We start from the raw sequence: 17,099 nt of genomic DNA, 5'->3' as shown, positions 1-17,099 counted from the left end.
TGTCTCCGGTTACTGTGCATCTTAAGCCAGGATGTCGACCCCCTCAAGTGAAGCAGTACCCCCTCAGTCATGCCCAGGAGATAGCAGAGGCCAGTCAAATTGATGCTTTCCTCCAGGCCGGTGTATTGATAAAAACAGTATCTCCAGCTGATACCCCGCTGTTCCCAATAAAGAAGAAACCAGTTAAGGGACAGCCTGTCAGTTACAGGATGGTTCATGATCTTAGGGAAGTTAACAAGGTGACAGTATTACAAACTCCAATAGTGCCAAACCCACATACCTTACTGTCATAAGTTCCATCCGCTGCCACGTGTTTCACAGTGATAGATCTGGCAAATGCCTTCTTCAGTGTCTTGCTGCATCCTGACTGTCAGTATCTGTTTGCCTTTACATTTAAAGGTAACCAGTATACTTAGACCGTCCTGCCTCAGGGAGCTCAGAACTCCCCGACCATGTATACACAGGCTCTGCAATCTGCCCTTACAGACTGGGCACCGCCCGGCTCAGTGGTCCTGTTACAATACGTGGATGATTTGCTCCTGTGTGCTGAAGACAATGAGACTTGCTGTGGGGCAACTATATCTCTTTTAATTTTACTGCATCAGAACGGGTGTAAAGCATCAAAGCAGAAGCTGCAGTTTTGTAAAAACAAGGATGTATTTCTAGGACACTGCCTCTCCTATGGAGCTCGCCACCTAACCCCAGAAAGAAAGGAGGCTTCTGAAAGGATACAAGTGCCCAACGGAGCACCCTCCTGTGTCAGGGCGGTAGCAGCAGTGCAGGCAGTGATAGAAAAAGCCTCTGACATTGTGTTAGACTACCCGGTGATTGTACAAACACCTCATGACATACAGGGCATATTAACACAGGGTCAACCTCAGCATATTTCTACGGCCAGGCAACTCAGACTCCAGTGTGCACTCCTCATGCCGCTAACATTTCCTTCACAAAGTGTACTACTCTGAATCCTGCTACTTTGTTACCAATCACAGATTAAGAAATGAGGGCAGGGGGCATAGAAGGTATGGACTTGATGGAACATGACCTCCATGACTATGTACAATTAATGCAACAAGAAACGTCAGGATTTAATCATGTCCATGAAATCCCCCTTGATAACCCTGATTTTGAGTATTTTGTAGATGGAAGCAGGTTGATAGGAGAGGACGGCCGGTTCCACACTGGATATGCAGTGGTCACACAGCATGAGTTAGGTATAGCTGAACAACTGCCACCTCACATGTCAGAGCAAGAGGCGGAGCTGAAGGCACTCATTGAGGCATGGAAATTGGCCAAGGGGAAGAAGGTGAACATCTACACGGACTCAAGGTATGCTTTTGGTATTGTACATGACTATGGACCATATGGCGGCCTAGAGACTTTCTAACATCAGCAGGCCAGCCAATAAAAGATAAAGACTCTGTACTTGGACTTATGAACTCTCTGTTATTACCAGAGGAGGTTGCTATTATTAAGGTAAAGGCTCATACAAGATGTACCACGGTGGAAGCAAAAGGCAATGATCGAGCAGACAAGGCAGCCAAACTAGCTGCACTCCAGCCACTAAATGCTGATGCCACCCCAGTGAAAGCCTCGAGACCTAAGGACATTCCAGTAAGTACATTTCATAGAATGCTCGAACAAGCTCCTCCTGAGGAAAAAGAACTTTGGGCAAAACAAGGGGCCAAACCTGATGAACATGGAATTTGGAGAAACAAAGGCAAAATTTGTCTACCGCTCTCTCTATACCCAACTATGGCTCAGGAGGCCCACGGGCCAACTCAGTAATCAAAAGGTGCCATGGTAAGTGTGATTAATGCAGGGTGGATTGCTCCAGGAATTTCTACAGTAGCCGCTCGCTTTGTACAAGGATGTATGGTCTGTGCATTGAACAATCCCGGTCAAGTGGTGAAGACTCCAAGCAAGCACACCCCCAGGCCACTTTTCCCATTCTAGAGACTGCAGATAGACTATATACAACTGCCTAAGGTAGGAGTATAGGAATTTGTCCTTGTGTGTGTTGATCTCTTTTCAGGGTGGCCAGAAGCCTTCCCAGTAGCAAAGGCAAATGCCAAGAACACAGCAAACAAGCTGGTCAGTGAACTGGTGTATAAGTATGGTGTCCCTCAAGATAGTGAATCAGACAGGGGTTCACACTTCACATAAGGGAAGTGATGCAGGCTTTAGGGGTCACCCAAGCTTTCCATACAGCATACCACCCCCAAAGCAGCAGCTGCATCGAGCGCCTAAATGGTATGCTCAAATTGAAAATCCAGAAAGCCATGCAGGAAACTCAGTGGCCTTGGCCAGATAGTTTGCCTTTGGCCTTATACTCAGTCAGGACCTCTCCAAACATAAAGACAGGACAGTTTGTCTCACAAAGACCATGGCCTGATGATGAAAAGTATAACTCCACTGCAGTCCCTCTCCCCATAGCAGGGTGGACGGAGGCTCCCTGGTGGCAAGACAAAAATAATACAAGTAGTGTTAATTATAATAGTAGTATATGCTGGGGTTAGGCTTATGTTTATGTGCGCCAGCAGGTTTTGTACCAAAAGGAGAAACTACCAGGAATATTGAGAGGTCTTGGGAACGGCATCAATACCTGAGAGGGAATCTGGCCTCCGGCTGGCAGTTTGACCTATCCCACCTGAAGTACCTCTGGGATAAGATGTCAGTTCCAAGATATCTCAAAATGGGGGAATTCTGAGGGATGAGAATCCATTTTGTATAAGTATGTCCTCCATTTTGTGCATATGTGGAAAATTAATGAACCAGCTGGCAGGATGTAGGGAGTCTCTGTGTATATAGATCAAATGTTTTAATCTACAAGGCCAAGGTAGCCGCTCCCTTATCAGAGTTTGACGTGCAAGAGAGAGTTATGTTCTCTGTGTTTTGGGATGCGCTGCTAAAGAATTCTAATCTTGAGATAAGATCCTGTAGAAGGTTTTAAAAAATTCTATTAGTATTATGTGGAAGTATTGCCTTATATGAATAACTAATCAAATCACTAGTTTCAGTTTCCAACCCCTTGGTGGGGGCCTCTTTTGTCTATGTTTATCTGTAGTGTTATAAAGATGTCTGCTTGTGTAATAAAGAAAGAGAATCTGATTCAGCAGTGTGTCTGTGTCAGCTCTCCGAGCGCTTATACATCCACATCAGTTTGAGACCCCGACAATCATAGAAGTAGAGGGTCTTGCCCCAAAAAGGTCATCAGCCTTATCTCTGGTACCATGGAGATGTGAAGACCATCACTACAACCCCCACTATGTAACACAACTCACACTGATTATTAGAAGAGGCACATGACCAGATATATACAAAATCATAGGATAATGACAGAGTCCATTGTGACAGGTATAATATCTGGCCTGTGCCGTCCATAGTGGGCCCTCCGCTGGTGAATGGTAGGAAAAGTCTAAGGCAGAATAGTACAGCAGGGGGCGGATGCCACCACTGACCTATGACATAGAAAAATGCTGGAAGTTGTAGTCCTCTTCTACCTCCTCCTGTAATATCCCCTGATATCACATAATAACAGGCTGGACATGCTGGGAGTTGTAGTCCTCTCTTCTATCTCCACCTGTAATGTCCTCTGATGTCACATAATAACAGGCTGGACATGCTGGGAGTTGTAGTCCTCTCCTACTTTCTCCTGTAATGTCCTCTGATGTCACATAATAATGGTCTGGACATGCTGGGAGTTGTAGTCCTCTCTTCTACCTCCTCCTGTAATGTTCTCTGATAACACATAATCACAGGCTTTACATGCTGGGAGTTGTAGTTCTTTCCTTTTATACCTCCTCCTGTAATGTCCCCTGATGTAACATAATAACAGGCTGGACATGCTGGGAGTTGTAGTCCTCTCCTCTTCTACTTCCTCCTGTAATGTCCTCTGATATCACATAATCACAGGCTGTACATGCTGGAAGTTGTAGTCCTCTCCTATTTTACCTCCTCCTGTAATGTCCTCTGATATCACATAATAACGGGCTGGACATACTGGGAGTTGTAGTCCTCTCCTCTTCTACCTCCTCCTGTAATGTCCTCTGATATCACAAAATAACAGGCTGCAAAAAAAGGGGGTCAGTAGGCACATCAAAATGCACAGGTGCACGCCGCCATGGCTAAAAACACAAAGAAACCACACAATGCAGCAGCACTCTGCAAACACAAATATTTTCTAGAATTATGGCATTATTGTACTTTATTTGTGTTTACAGAGTGCTGCTGCATTGTTTTTTTTCTTCGTGTTTTTAGCCATGGCGGCGTGCACCTGTGCATTTGGATGTGCTGACTGACCCCCTTTTTCTTGCAGTTGTACTGAACTGAAGGTGTGGCTGACTCCTGGAGGTGTGGCTGACTTCTGGAGGTGTGGCTGACTCCTGGAGGTGTGGCTGACTCCTGGAGGTGTGGCTGACTTCTGAAGGTGTGGCTGACTCCTGGAGGTGTGGCTGACTTCTGGAGGTGTGGTTGACTTCTGGAGGTGTGGCTGACTTCTGGAGGTGTGGCTGACTTCTGGAGGTGTGGCTGACTCCTGGAGGTGTGGCTCACTCCAGTTGGTCTTGCATTCCTGACCTGTCCGCCCCATAGGCTGATTCTAATTAGTGTAAGTATGAAGCTGTAGCCGATCTCCCTGCATTCATTTAAAGTCGTCTGGCACCAGCAGAGGTATGGAGTGGGCCCAGCTAAATGTGGAACCTGCATCCCTGGATTTTATGAAGGCCATTATGGCATATATCAGGTAGAATTCAGTGTTAGGTTCCCATCTTACAGAGATCGCCTTAATGCCAGCGGACGGGCACAAATAAATTTGTACAAAATGTGTTTGCCAAGAATCTCAAATTTACTAAATAAGCATAGAATTAGCAGTAGTATATTTTCTATAACTATGGCATTATTGTACATAATGTGTGTTTGCAGAGCGCTGCTGCATTGTGTTTTTTTTTCTTTATAATAACACGCTAGATGTGCTGGGAATTGTAGTTCTACATGTGATGGGTGCCAGTTGAGGGTCCTCTCTCTCTGCAGTCAGTGGGGTTCCTCCTCCATCTCTGTTGGGGATGCAGTGTCCCGCTCCGTGACAGTAGAGGGACACAGGAAGTGTAGAAAGGACTTGCAGCCCTCCAGAGCGCATTGGGAAATATTCCAGCCACAGATCCCTTGACAAAGGTCGAGAACCGACCAAAACGTTGGGTTGCACTGCTAGATCAATTGTTATGCGTTATCATTTGCTCTGGATGGAACAAAAGTGATGTAAAATTACTAAAAATTACTATGCAATAAAAATTTTCTGATGAAGAACATGGTGTGCCGTGAATCTCTCTATGGAACCAATTGACGTATGTCCTCTACGAGCACCCATCACAAAGGGTGTGCAGATCACATATTTTTATTTTTGATCTGTCTCTGATGGCAACCAGTACAAAGAATGGAACAGATGATGGATGCCTGCCGCTAGGGAGAACCGCCCTGTAGGGTGCAGAAAACCATATTACTTACCGGTAATTTCCTTTTCATGAATCCTCCATGATGGCATACCATGAGAGATGACCCGCCTCCATCCAGGTAGGGACAGGAAGAATAAATTTGACCCTCCTCCGACTCCTCCTCTATGTCTTTCTGGACCAACAGCCTAGAGAGTCTTTTTTATCCAAACACATTCACACTAATGACTTCCTATACATATTTAAATGTATTTTTTTTTAGGGGGGGGGGGGGAAATCCCATTCCGTCATGGAGGATTCATGAAAAAGGAAATTACCGGTAAGTAATATGATTTTTCCCTTTCATCCTCCATGACAGCATTACCATGAGACATACAAGATTATAACATTTAGGGAGGGACTATAGCCTACCAAAGGCCAGGTTTTGATTGGCACTAGTATCGACTCTGTAATGCTTGATAAATGTATGTGGACTTGTCCACATGGCTGCTTTGCAGTTCTGCTCTATATATGCATTTGCTTTTTCAGCCCAAGATGTTGAGACAGACCTCGTAGAGTGGGCTTTCCGAGTTTTTGGTGGAACCACTCCTGATAATTTGTAGGCTTCGGAGATTGTAATTTTTATCCGCCTAGACAGGGAGCTTGTTGTAGTTTTATGAACTATTTTTGCCCCTAGAAACTGCACAAACAAGTAGTTTGATTTTCTAAAGGATTTAGTAGCTTCTAGATAGATCAGAATGGCCCTTCTCACATCCAATTTATGAAATCTGATTTTGGATCTGTACATAATGAGGGAACGATAATCTCTTCCTGCCTGTGAAAATTGGATACAACCTTGGGTAAGAAAGTTTCATCTAGTCTAAATACTATTCTGTCTGGAAAAAACATGAAGAAAGGTTCAACTATTTTTAGAGCCTGAATGTCACCTACTCTGCGCACAGAAGTAATGGCCACTAAAAATAATGTCTTGACAGAGAGATATCTTAGAAAGGCCTCAGACAGTGGTTCAAAGGGAGCAACCGTCAATCCTGACAAGACTAGGTTAAGATCCCAAGGAGATACAACTGGTCTTAGGGAAGGCCTCGACCTATCAGCTCCTTTGGGAAAACGAATGATCAATGGGTGATCCGCAATTTTTTTTATTGAAAACTGAGCTTAATGCGAACACATGAACGTATCCCTGTTTTGAACCCTGATTGAAGGAACCCCAGTACTGTCTGAATAGAATAGATTTGTACAGAATTTTTAGATTGAATACACTAGTAACAAAATCTCTTCCAAACTTTAGAATACATTTTTGAGGTTACCTCCTTTCTGCTGGCTGCCATGGTATTAATTATAGAATCAGACAGGCCCTTGGATTTTATTGTCACCCTTTCAGGTTCCATACTGCTAGATGTAAACTCTCTATCCTGGGATGGAACCCTGGACCTTGAGATAATAGATCCTGCACCCAGGGAAGCACCCACAGGCTTTGCACTGAGAGGAGTTTTAGAAGGGGGAACCAGGATTTTTTTTGGCCATAAAGGGGCTATCAAGATGATATGAGCTTTTTCCTGACAAATCTTTTTTAGAACTCTGGAAATCAGCGGAAAGGGTGGAAATGCATATTCAAGATGAAAATCCCATCTACCCTGATGTTTCTGTCAATGGGGTTGAGTGAAAAGAACTTTTTGAGCTTTGTATTCTTTGCTGACGCGAACAGGTCTACTTGGAGAGTTCCCCATCTGTCCGCTATCTGGAGAAAAATCTGCTTTATTAAAACTCCATTCTGATGAATTTACTGAAACCCTGCTTAGAAAATCAGCTTTTACGTTTATGGAGCCTTTTAAATGTACTGCAGACAGAGACCTCAGATGAATCTCTGCCCAAAAAAATCTCTTTTACGCCACTTGTTTTAGGTCTCTGCTCCTAATTCCTCTCTGCCGGTTTAGATAGGCCACTACTGTCGTGTTGTCTGATCTCACTTGTGTCGGGTGTAATATAGTCGAGCATGGTGTCACGAGGGTGTCAAGACCCACGCCTGACTCCGTTATACCCGGGGTCAGGAAGTCGCAGCGGTTGGCTGCGCGCTCTATGTAAGATAGGGCTGTTTCCTTATGGTAGCTTTCTGGGTTTGCTTTGCAACCCTTTTTGGCTCACTCAGGGATCCGTAGCTCCTTCTCCAGCACTCCCAACCTCCTTATTCCCCTCTCACACTTCTCTGGTTGCCAGATATAGAGCTTCCTGCCTGGACTTCTATACTGACCCACTGGAGCTGTGTTGCTGCGTTCTCTGGTTGTTGGTCCAGAACGTTTCCCTCTGGATCCCTGTTGGACCTTTGTGGTCTGCTGTGGTCGCCCACCTGGGTTTATGTGTTTGTCTGTATTGTCTGTCCTCTCCCTGGTGTTTCCCTTTTAGTGTCAGTGGTGCGGACTAGCGATCCCACCGACCCGTTCACTATCTAGGGCTCATTTTAGGGAAAGCCAGGGTTTAGGCACGTGATCGGCGTACGGGTGAGGAACCTGTCTAGGGACGTCAGGGCAGTCAGGTGCCAGCCGCAAGGTGAGTCAGGGGTCACCACCTTTCCCTCTCCCTTGGGCAGGGCTTTCCCTTTTCCCTCCCTGTGCGTGATGCCGGTCATTACACATGGCTCTTAAAGGCAATGCACATTCATCTTGACTAGAATGAATTGGATATTAAAGCATTTACCTATGAAAAGGCACAACACTTGTATGTCTTTTTCTTCTATGTTTTAAGATAGAGCATTTGCTGCCTCCCAGACCGCAGTTAATTCTCTCTGAGTGGACGATAGAACTATTTGTTCCTTGGACCATTGACCTTGGAAAGAGTGTTGAGAGCAATGAGCCCCCCAACCCCACAGGCTTGCATCCATCGTAACTATTTCCTGGTTCCTGGGACTCCAGGGAACCCCTCTCTGTAGGTGAACTGGGTTTAGCCACCACAGTAGAGACTGACTTACGGATGGAGAAATGGAGATATTTTTTCTTCTAGAGAATTTAGATTCCTGTTCCAATTCTCTAGTAGCCAATGCTAAAATACTCGAGAATGGAACTGGGCCCATTTTACCGCTGGGATACAGGCAGTTAGAGTGCCTAAAAGTTTCCTGGCCTCTCTGACTGTACAAAACAGATGAACAAGGAAACCTTAACTATCACACCTGAGACATTTTGAAAGGGAAGTAAGTTTTAATAATACCCCTAAAAATATTTTTTAGACGGGCAAGGGTTTTATTTTTCTCAATTTATAACCCAACCTATTTGATAGAGCATCTGACACGTTTAAAAAAGGCTGTTTTCTAGGGATTCTTTTGAGTTTCATACTACTAGAAGATCATCTAGGTAGGGAACAATGATGATGTGTAGTCTTCTCAGATGAGTAACTACCTCTATCATGACCTTGGTCAAAACCCTTGGAGCGGAAGTGATTCCGAAGGGAAGAACATGGAACTGGAAATGTTGAAGAGCCCCTCCCAAGAAAACTCCATTTAGAATTTTTTGTATCTGATGAATTTGTTCAGTCCCTTCAAGTTTATTATCAGACGGAATTTCCTGTTTGTTTTTTTACAAAAAAAAGTCGAATAATAACCTGTTTGTTTTTGGTGAAATGGGACTGGGACAATTGCTTTTAGAGTCAACAGCTCCAAAATGCCCTCCTCCAGTTTCTCTTGTAGAAAGGCTGATTTCTGGATCGGGGTTACCTTTAACACATCCATAGGTGGAGGAAGACAGAAAGAAATGTCGTAGGCTACTGATATAATATTTAGAACCCACGGATTTGAGGTAATTTCTTCCCATTCCTTTGCAAAAGATTTTAATCTTCCGCCAACCATTGTTTTGAGGTTTCTGAGCTCTTGGGGTTAAACAAGAAACCTCTCCCCCTTCCAACTTTTTGACCTTTACCTTTGTCAGATCTTTTAGACTGGAAGAAACCTCAGTTTTGAACATTCCAAAAGGGAAATTTCCTTTTATTTGTTACCCCCAGAAAAGATTTTTTAGAGTCAGAAGCCTTCTCTAAAATCTTCTTCAGGTCCTGACCAAACATTACATTTCCGTGAAAAGGGAGACTACATAGCTTCATTTTTTAGCTTATGTCTCCCGTCCAAGATTTTAACTACAGAGCCCTTCTAGATACCACGGATAAAGCTGTAGTTCTTGGTGTCATCCTAACAGACTCTGTAGTAGCGTCTGACAAAAAAATCTACTGCCTTCAATAAAATAGGGAAGGAGTCCTTTAAGGGAAGGTTTTCTTTCATAAGAGACTCTAATTGCTGCAACCACCTTTTAAGAGAATTGGCGACCGAAGTGGCAGCCAAATTAGGCTTAAAAAGAGCTGCAGCTGATTCCCAGACACATTTTCAGACACAAATGTACTTTTTATCCATGGGGTCTTTTAGGGACCCCATGTCCTCAAAAGGAAGGGCATTAGCTCCTTTAATTTAGAAAGGGGGACGTCTACCTTAGGACAGGATGTTAAAAGTGTTTAGTCTTCCTCATTGAAAGGGAGTCTACGCTTAATTGTCCTAGGAATCAATAACTTTCTATCTGGAGCCTTCCATTCCCGTTTAATCAATTCATGCATCTTCTTATGAACCGGAAAAACTATTTTTCTGTTGTTCAAGGCCACTAAACATTTTGTCCTGTGCCGACATTTGTACCTTCTCATCCGAGAGGTTTATGGTCGCTCTAACTGCTTTAATTAATTCTTTAGTACAGTGGATATAAAAAGTCTACACAATTTCAGGTTTCTGTGATGTAAAAAAAAAGATAAAGAGACAAAGATAAATCATTTCAGAACTTTTTCCCCCTTTAATGTGACCTATAAACTGTACAACTCAATTGAAAAACAAACTGAAATCTTTTAGGTGGAGGGAAGAAAACAAAAAACAACTAAAATAATGTGGTTGCATAAGTTTGCAGACCCTCTAATAACTGGGGATGTAGCTGTGTTCAGAATTAAGCAATCACATTCAGAATCCTGTTAGATCGCAGTCAGCAGACACCGGCCGTCATGTAAAGGGCCTCTGATTAACCCCAGATAAAGCTCAGCTGCTCTAGTTGGTCTTTCCTGAAATGTTCTTAGTCGCATCCCACAGCAAAAGCCATGGTCCACAGAGAGCTTCCAAAGCATCAGAGGGATCTGATTGTTAGAAGGTATCAGTCAGGAGAAGGGGACAAAAGAATTTCCAAGGCATTAGATCTACCATGGAACACAGTGGAGACCGTCATCATAGAGTGGAGAAAATATGGCACAACAGTGACATTGCCAAGAACTGGACGTCCCTCCAAAATTGATGAGAAGACGAGAAGAAAACTGGTCTGGGAGGCGACCAAGAGGCCGACAGCAACATTAAAGAGGAGCTGCAGGAATATCTGGCAAGTCCTGGCTGTGTGGTACATGTGACAACAATCTCCCGTATTCTTCATATGTCTGGGCTATGGGGTAGAGTGGCGAGACGAAAGCCTTTTCTTACCAAGAAAAACATCCAAGCCAGGCTACATTCTGCAAAAACACATGTGAAGTCTCCCAAAAGCATGTGGGAAAAGGTGTTATGGTCTGATGAAACCAAGGTTTTGGCCATAATTCCAAAAGAGAGGTTTGACGCAAAAACAACACTGCACATCACCAAAAGAACCCCATCCCCACAGTAAAGCATGGTGGTGGCAGCATCATGCCAAGGGGCTGTTCTTCTTCAGCTGGAACTGGGGCCTTAGTTAATCTAGAGGGAATTCTGAACAGTTCCAAATGACAGTCAATATTGGCCCAAAACCTTCAGGCTTCTGCTAGAAAGCTGAACATGAAGAGGAACTTCATCTTTCATTATGACAACTACCCAAAGCATACATCCAAATCAACCAAGGAATGTCTTCACCAGAAGAAGATTAATGTTTTGGAATGGCCCAGCCAGAGCCCAGACCTGAATCCGATTGGCAATCTGTGGGGTGATCTGAAGAGGACTGTGCCCAGGAGATGCGCTCGCAATTTCTAGTGCAATTTTCGCATTTTCGAGTTCATGAACTGGTTGGAGGTGGGTCATCTCTCATGGTGATGCCATCATGGAGGATGAAAGGGAAAATGTAAGTTTATATTATATCTAGGAATAAATTGGGTTGGGCGTCACTCAATATCAGGCAAACAGATAGCCAAGTTGGATTATATCAGAATACATTTTATAGTGTATATCACACACATAATATATACAACATGTTACATAAAAACAATATACATTAAAAAACAGCAATAAATACCTAAAAAAAAATCGATTGCACTGAGTCAATTGCGCCAAAAAGAGGCTTTTCACCGTAACTTTTATGAATTATCCCAGAGTATGTGGCCCAGAGAGATAAAGTCTGATGCAAATGTATGTCACAATGGGTTAGGCGTTAAAGTCGTATAGTTAAATATTGACGCAAACGGTACTCATATAATAGGGTACTTACCACTCCTGCGTCTTCTACTATCGTTGGTCCGCTTGTAAACCGGAGCTTTTTAGTGTGTTGCTCTGTTGTGAGCTGCAAGGACCTGTGAGTAGAGTTTCCCACGCTCTTGGATATTCGTGAGTATAGCCTTGTTTCACCGCTGTGACCTGCCAGGACCTGTGTGGCGTCCCACGTGGTTTACTGCGCAGTCATGTGGGTGCGCTACATAGATGACATTGTGTTCATATGGCAGGATACAATGACAGCTCTCACTGATTTTTTGGATAAAACAAATGTAAATTATCAAAATCTAAGATTCACCTCCACCATTGATAATATGAATCCACAATTTTTAGATCTCGACATCAAGGTGGAGCAGAATAGATTGGTATGTAGTAGATACCATAAACCGGTGAGTAAAAATAGTTATATACTGTATCCGAGCTGCCACCTGCCCAGGTGGCTCATTAATGTTCCAAAGAGTCAATTTAGAAGGTTAAAGCGTAATTGTACTCAGGACCAACAATTTGAAACAGAAGCGGAGGCCTTGAAACAACAGTTTATTGATAAACAATATCCAGCTCACCAGTTGGGGGAAGTTAGGACAATGAAGAGGGAGGACTTCTTTGCCCCCGGGCAGAAACAAGTGGCTGATGAAACATTGAGAATGATCTTGCCATTCCATGTGCAGTACAAAAGTATGGAAAGGATCATTGGGAAACACTGGCATCATCTGCTTGGGGACAAGATAGTCGGACCAATACTTACAAACACACCGCAGATTACCTATACTAGGGTTTCTAATTTGGGCCTAAAGGTTGCCCCTTTAATAAAAAATTTAAATCAAAGTACACAAAATAAACAGAGCTGGTTATCCTCCAATGGTTTCCACAGATGTAGAATTACTACATTCCCCAAGAAAATCTTAAAGGCAGTCTCAACTCAAAATACATTTACATTAGACATCAAAGAGGGTCTACCATGTGATTCGACCAATGTGATATACCTAACTGAATGTCCGTGTCGAAAACAATACATAGGATGGACTAAACAAACCCTAAAAAAGAGGATGTCAGAACAGGTCACCAATATAAAAAAGGGATATGAGTTACACTCTCTGTCCAAGCATTACAGGGATCATCACAAAAGTGATCCATCTACCCTTATATACATGGCACTTGAAAGGGTTAAATACCCATGGAGAGGGGGGAATCATATCCTTCAGATGTCAAGAAATGAATCAAAAAGGATATTCGTGTTTGATTCCTTAATCCCAAAGGGTTTGAATGCTGATATGGAGCTCTTCGGGTTCCTTTAAAGGGGCGTTGGTCTAGCATGAATGGGACATCTGTGTCGGGCTGTTTTCCAGCACCCAGATCTCCGCTTCTTGGTAGGCCCGCGCCCCTCTTCATCTTATTTCTACATTCACTATGTACATCACATCGTATGAGGACAAACATGTAATCCAGAACCCAGTATATAATCTCCAGTCTCCGATTTTAACATTTTTAACATTTTTTTGAAAAAACGCACCGAAAACACAAAGAAACCGCATATGTGTTTCTTCAATTTTTTGGTTTATTCATATTTGGGATATAAATTGATTTAATTACATATATTTTTATATTTTATTTACATGAACTGTACTGTATATGGATATTTTATTAATCGTTTTATTGAAAAAACGCATTGAAAATGTGAAGACCACTGCTAAGGACAGGCAACAAGCAGAAGAGACTTGTTTGGGCTAAAGAACACAAGGAATGGACATTAGACCAGTGGAAATCTGTGCTTTGGTCTGATGAGTCCAAATTTGAGATCTTTGGTTCCAACCACCGTGTCTTTGTGCGACGCAGAAAAGGTGAACGCATGGACTCTACATGCCTGGTTCCCACCGTGAAGCATGGAGGAGGAGGTGTGATGGTGTGGGGGTGCTTTGCTGGGGACACTGTTGGGGATTTATTTAGAATTGAAGGCATACTGAACCAGCATGGCTACCACAGCATCTTGCAGCGGCATGCTATTCCATCCGGTTTGCGTTTAGTTGGACCATCATTTATTTTTCAACAGAACAATGACCCCAAACACACCTCCAGGCTGTGTAAGGGCTATGTGACCATGAAGGAGAGTGATGGGGTGCTGCGCCAGATGACCTGGCCTCTACAGTCACCGGACCTGAACCCAATCGAGATGGTTTGGGGTGAGCTGGACCGCAGAGTGAAGGCAAAAGGGCCAACAAGTGCTAAGCATCTCTGGGAACTCCTTCAAGACTGTTGGAAGACCATTTCAGGTGACTACCTCTTGAAGCTCATCAAGAGAATGCCAAGAGTGTGCAAAGCAGTAATCAAAGCAAAAGGTGGCTACTTTGAAGAACCTAGAATATGACATATTTTCAGTTGTTTCACACTTTTTTGTTATGTATATAATTCCACATGTGATAATTCATAGTTTTGATGCCTTCAGTGTGAATCTACAATTGTCATAGTCATGAAAATAAAGAAAACTCTTTGAATGAGAAGGTGTGTCCAAACTTTTGGTCTGTACTGTATATATATAGTAGAAAAAAACACCGGCAGCACCACCCAAAAAGAAAAAAGGAAAGAAGGAGGGTGCAAGGTCCAAGTATGGCAATAGGTGCTTACCCGCTTGTAGGAAACAAAAATCGGACTGCTCTCCAAAAGACTCTTCAATAAGTCGATGTGTTTTATTCACCCATAAAGTGGCAAAGAGCGACGTTTCGGCTCATACATGAGCCTTTCTCAAGCATTGGTACAAAGTGAACAGCACACATATAAAAGTGTATCAATCAAGGAAATCAGTGAAAAGACATAATTGGTAATTAAAAAAATACAGGTACAAAATATATCAAAATACATAAAAAATCAATTATCATCCCCAAAGGGTAAAGTGACGTGCATATGATGAATCGAATACATGATGTAATAGATTACATACAGGACCATCAATGTGCATAATTGAATCCAACTGTATCGCATCAATTTGTAATCAGTGCATACAATTTAATTAATGTGATCATAAGAGGGAGGAGGAGACTAGTTACTACCTGGAAGATCGATTAAGCCCACGCATACCATCACGCCGATCGGCGCCGTCTAAAGGTTACCTCTGCGCATTTTCCGGCTGCATTACGTCATCAGTATCGAGCCGAAAGGAGACACACGCTCGTCGCAGGGTCGTCTGCCGATGACCCAAGCGGTGCACGTATGAATCACATACAATCACCCCGGTGATTTATGTGTTACCTATGGTCCACAAAACGTTGGTGGACTCACCGGGAAGCCCCATCGTATCTGGCACAGATTCTGTTTTTGGACATATAGCAATTTTCCTGGACAAGGTATTACGTGACTTCTCTACAGGAGGCCAGTCTTATATTAGAGATACATCCGATTTTTTAACCAAATTGAGTAAGGTTAACTTGGATGGGTTAGAATGAGTCACATTGGTCTCATTTGATGTCACATCCCTATATACCTCTATTGACCATCAGAAAGGTATTGAGGCTGTGAAAAGTATGTTGGATGTATCATCAATGACACCTGAAGCTTGTTCCTTTATTGCTTCACTTCTTAGGATAGTTTTGGAACATAATTACTTCCTTTTCCAGGACACGTAATATGTCCAGAAATGCGGCGTGGCGATGGGGTCCAATGTGGCCCCCACGTACGCCAATATTCTTATGCGCCGGTTTGAAGAGGATGTCGTCTATGGCTCCCACCATGCCCAACACATTTTGGGATGGTGGCGATACATAGACGACATCTTCCTCATCTGGTCAGGGTGAGAACTACAATTGTTTAATTTTCACCGGTATCTCAATGGTATTGATAGTGATTTACAGTTCACCATCACCTATTCAGATACTGCCGTACAATTTCTGGACACCAATGTATTATTCTCTAATGGGGCTCTTAGTACACACCTCTATACCAAACCAACTGATAGAAATACGATGTTGAGGTATGAGAGCGGCCATCCTCGTAGTATGGTGAAACATTTGCCATACTCACAATTCTTGAGGGCAAAGAGGATTGTAACAGATAATGTCACTTTGGACAAGACAATAGATGACATGGTTACTAAATTTAGACAGCGAGGTTACCCTAGCAAATTGCTTACAGAACAAAAACACAACGTTTTGGCAATGGATAGGGATTCCATACTTCAAGGGACTAGAGATAGGAATGTTCAAAGGAGAATTACATTTGTATCTACTTATTCCGAGTGTAGAGGCGAAATCAACAAAATTTTTAAGAGGCATTGGCCTATACTAGGCAGTTGTTTGAAAGCGGTACCTGAATTTAGGGTATTACCTTCTCATATCGCAGATGTAAAAATATTAGAGATCAGTTAGTGAGAGCGGATGTGGGCCCCAAAACAACTATCAGACGACGTTGGCACCATCGGGCACTGGTTGTTTTCCGTGCTTGCATTGTGTCAATTGTCGCTATGTCTGTAGATCTAGGATATTTTACACCCCAATACAAGTTGCACATATCCCATCAAGTTCCACCTAACGTGTGAGTCTTCTTTTGTAGTATACATATTGTCCTGTCCTTGCAGGTTGCTCTATGTAGGTGAAACATCTACAGATTTAAAGACCAGGCTCAACAATCACCGCTACACGATTAGAAAAGGGCGTACAGATTTACCGGTCCCCAGACATTTCGTGTCACATAAGCATAATGAAAAGGACCTCAGATGTTGGATTATAGATCAGATTCAAATGCCACGGAGGGGTGGAGACCGTATATCTCTACTTAAAAAAAGGGAGTTATACTGGATCCAGACCTTAAATAGTTTGCATCCTAATGGGTTGAATATGGATTATAGATATGGGGGCATAGTATGAGTATGTGGTGGTTTGCCCTTGGTTACCCTGGCTGTACGTGAAGCGTTCCACCTTTGTTAGAAAGGTGCATTGGTTAAAAAATAATAACGAAAAATATAATTATATATTTTTTGTAACATAGGATTAATAAGGTGTCTTATTTATGTCTATTATTCATATCTTTTTATCATTTCAGTTTTTTAGACACTTTCGCACATCTGGGAGAAGGTATTTTGGATTAGTAATGAGCCTGGACGTTGGATGAAGAGCCCCCAATAAAGTACAATTTTGCTACAATATCTCATCGGTTTTTAATTTTTAGGTTCCTTTTGCGTGTCCCGCCTGCATTGCATGGTGGTAGTTCCCTCCTTGTTTCGATAA

The sequence above is a fragment of the Bufo gargarizans genome, unplaced genomic scaffold, assembly GCF_014858855.1.
Source record: "Bufo gargarizans isolate SCDJY-AF-19 unplaced genomic scaffold, ASM1485885v1 original_scaffold_1134_pilon, whole genome shotgun sequence".
NCBI lineage: Eukaryota > Metazoa > Chordata > Amphibia > Anura > Bufonidae > Bufo > Bufo gargarizans.
The sequence above is the reverse complement of the archived record's forward strand: the minus strand, read 5'-3'. Positions refer to the sequence as shown.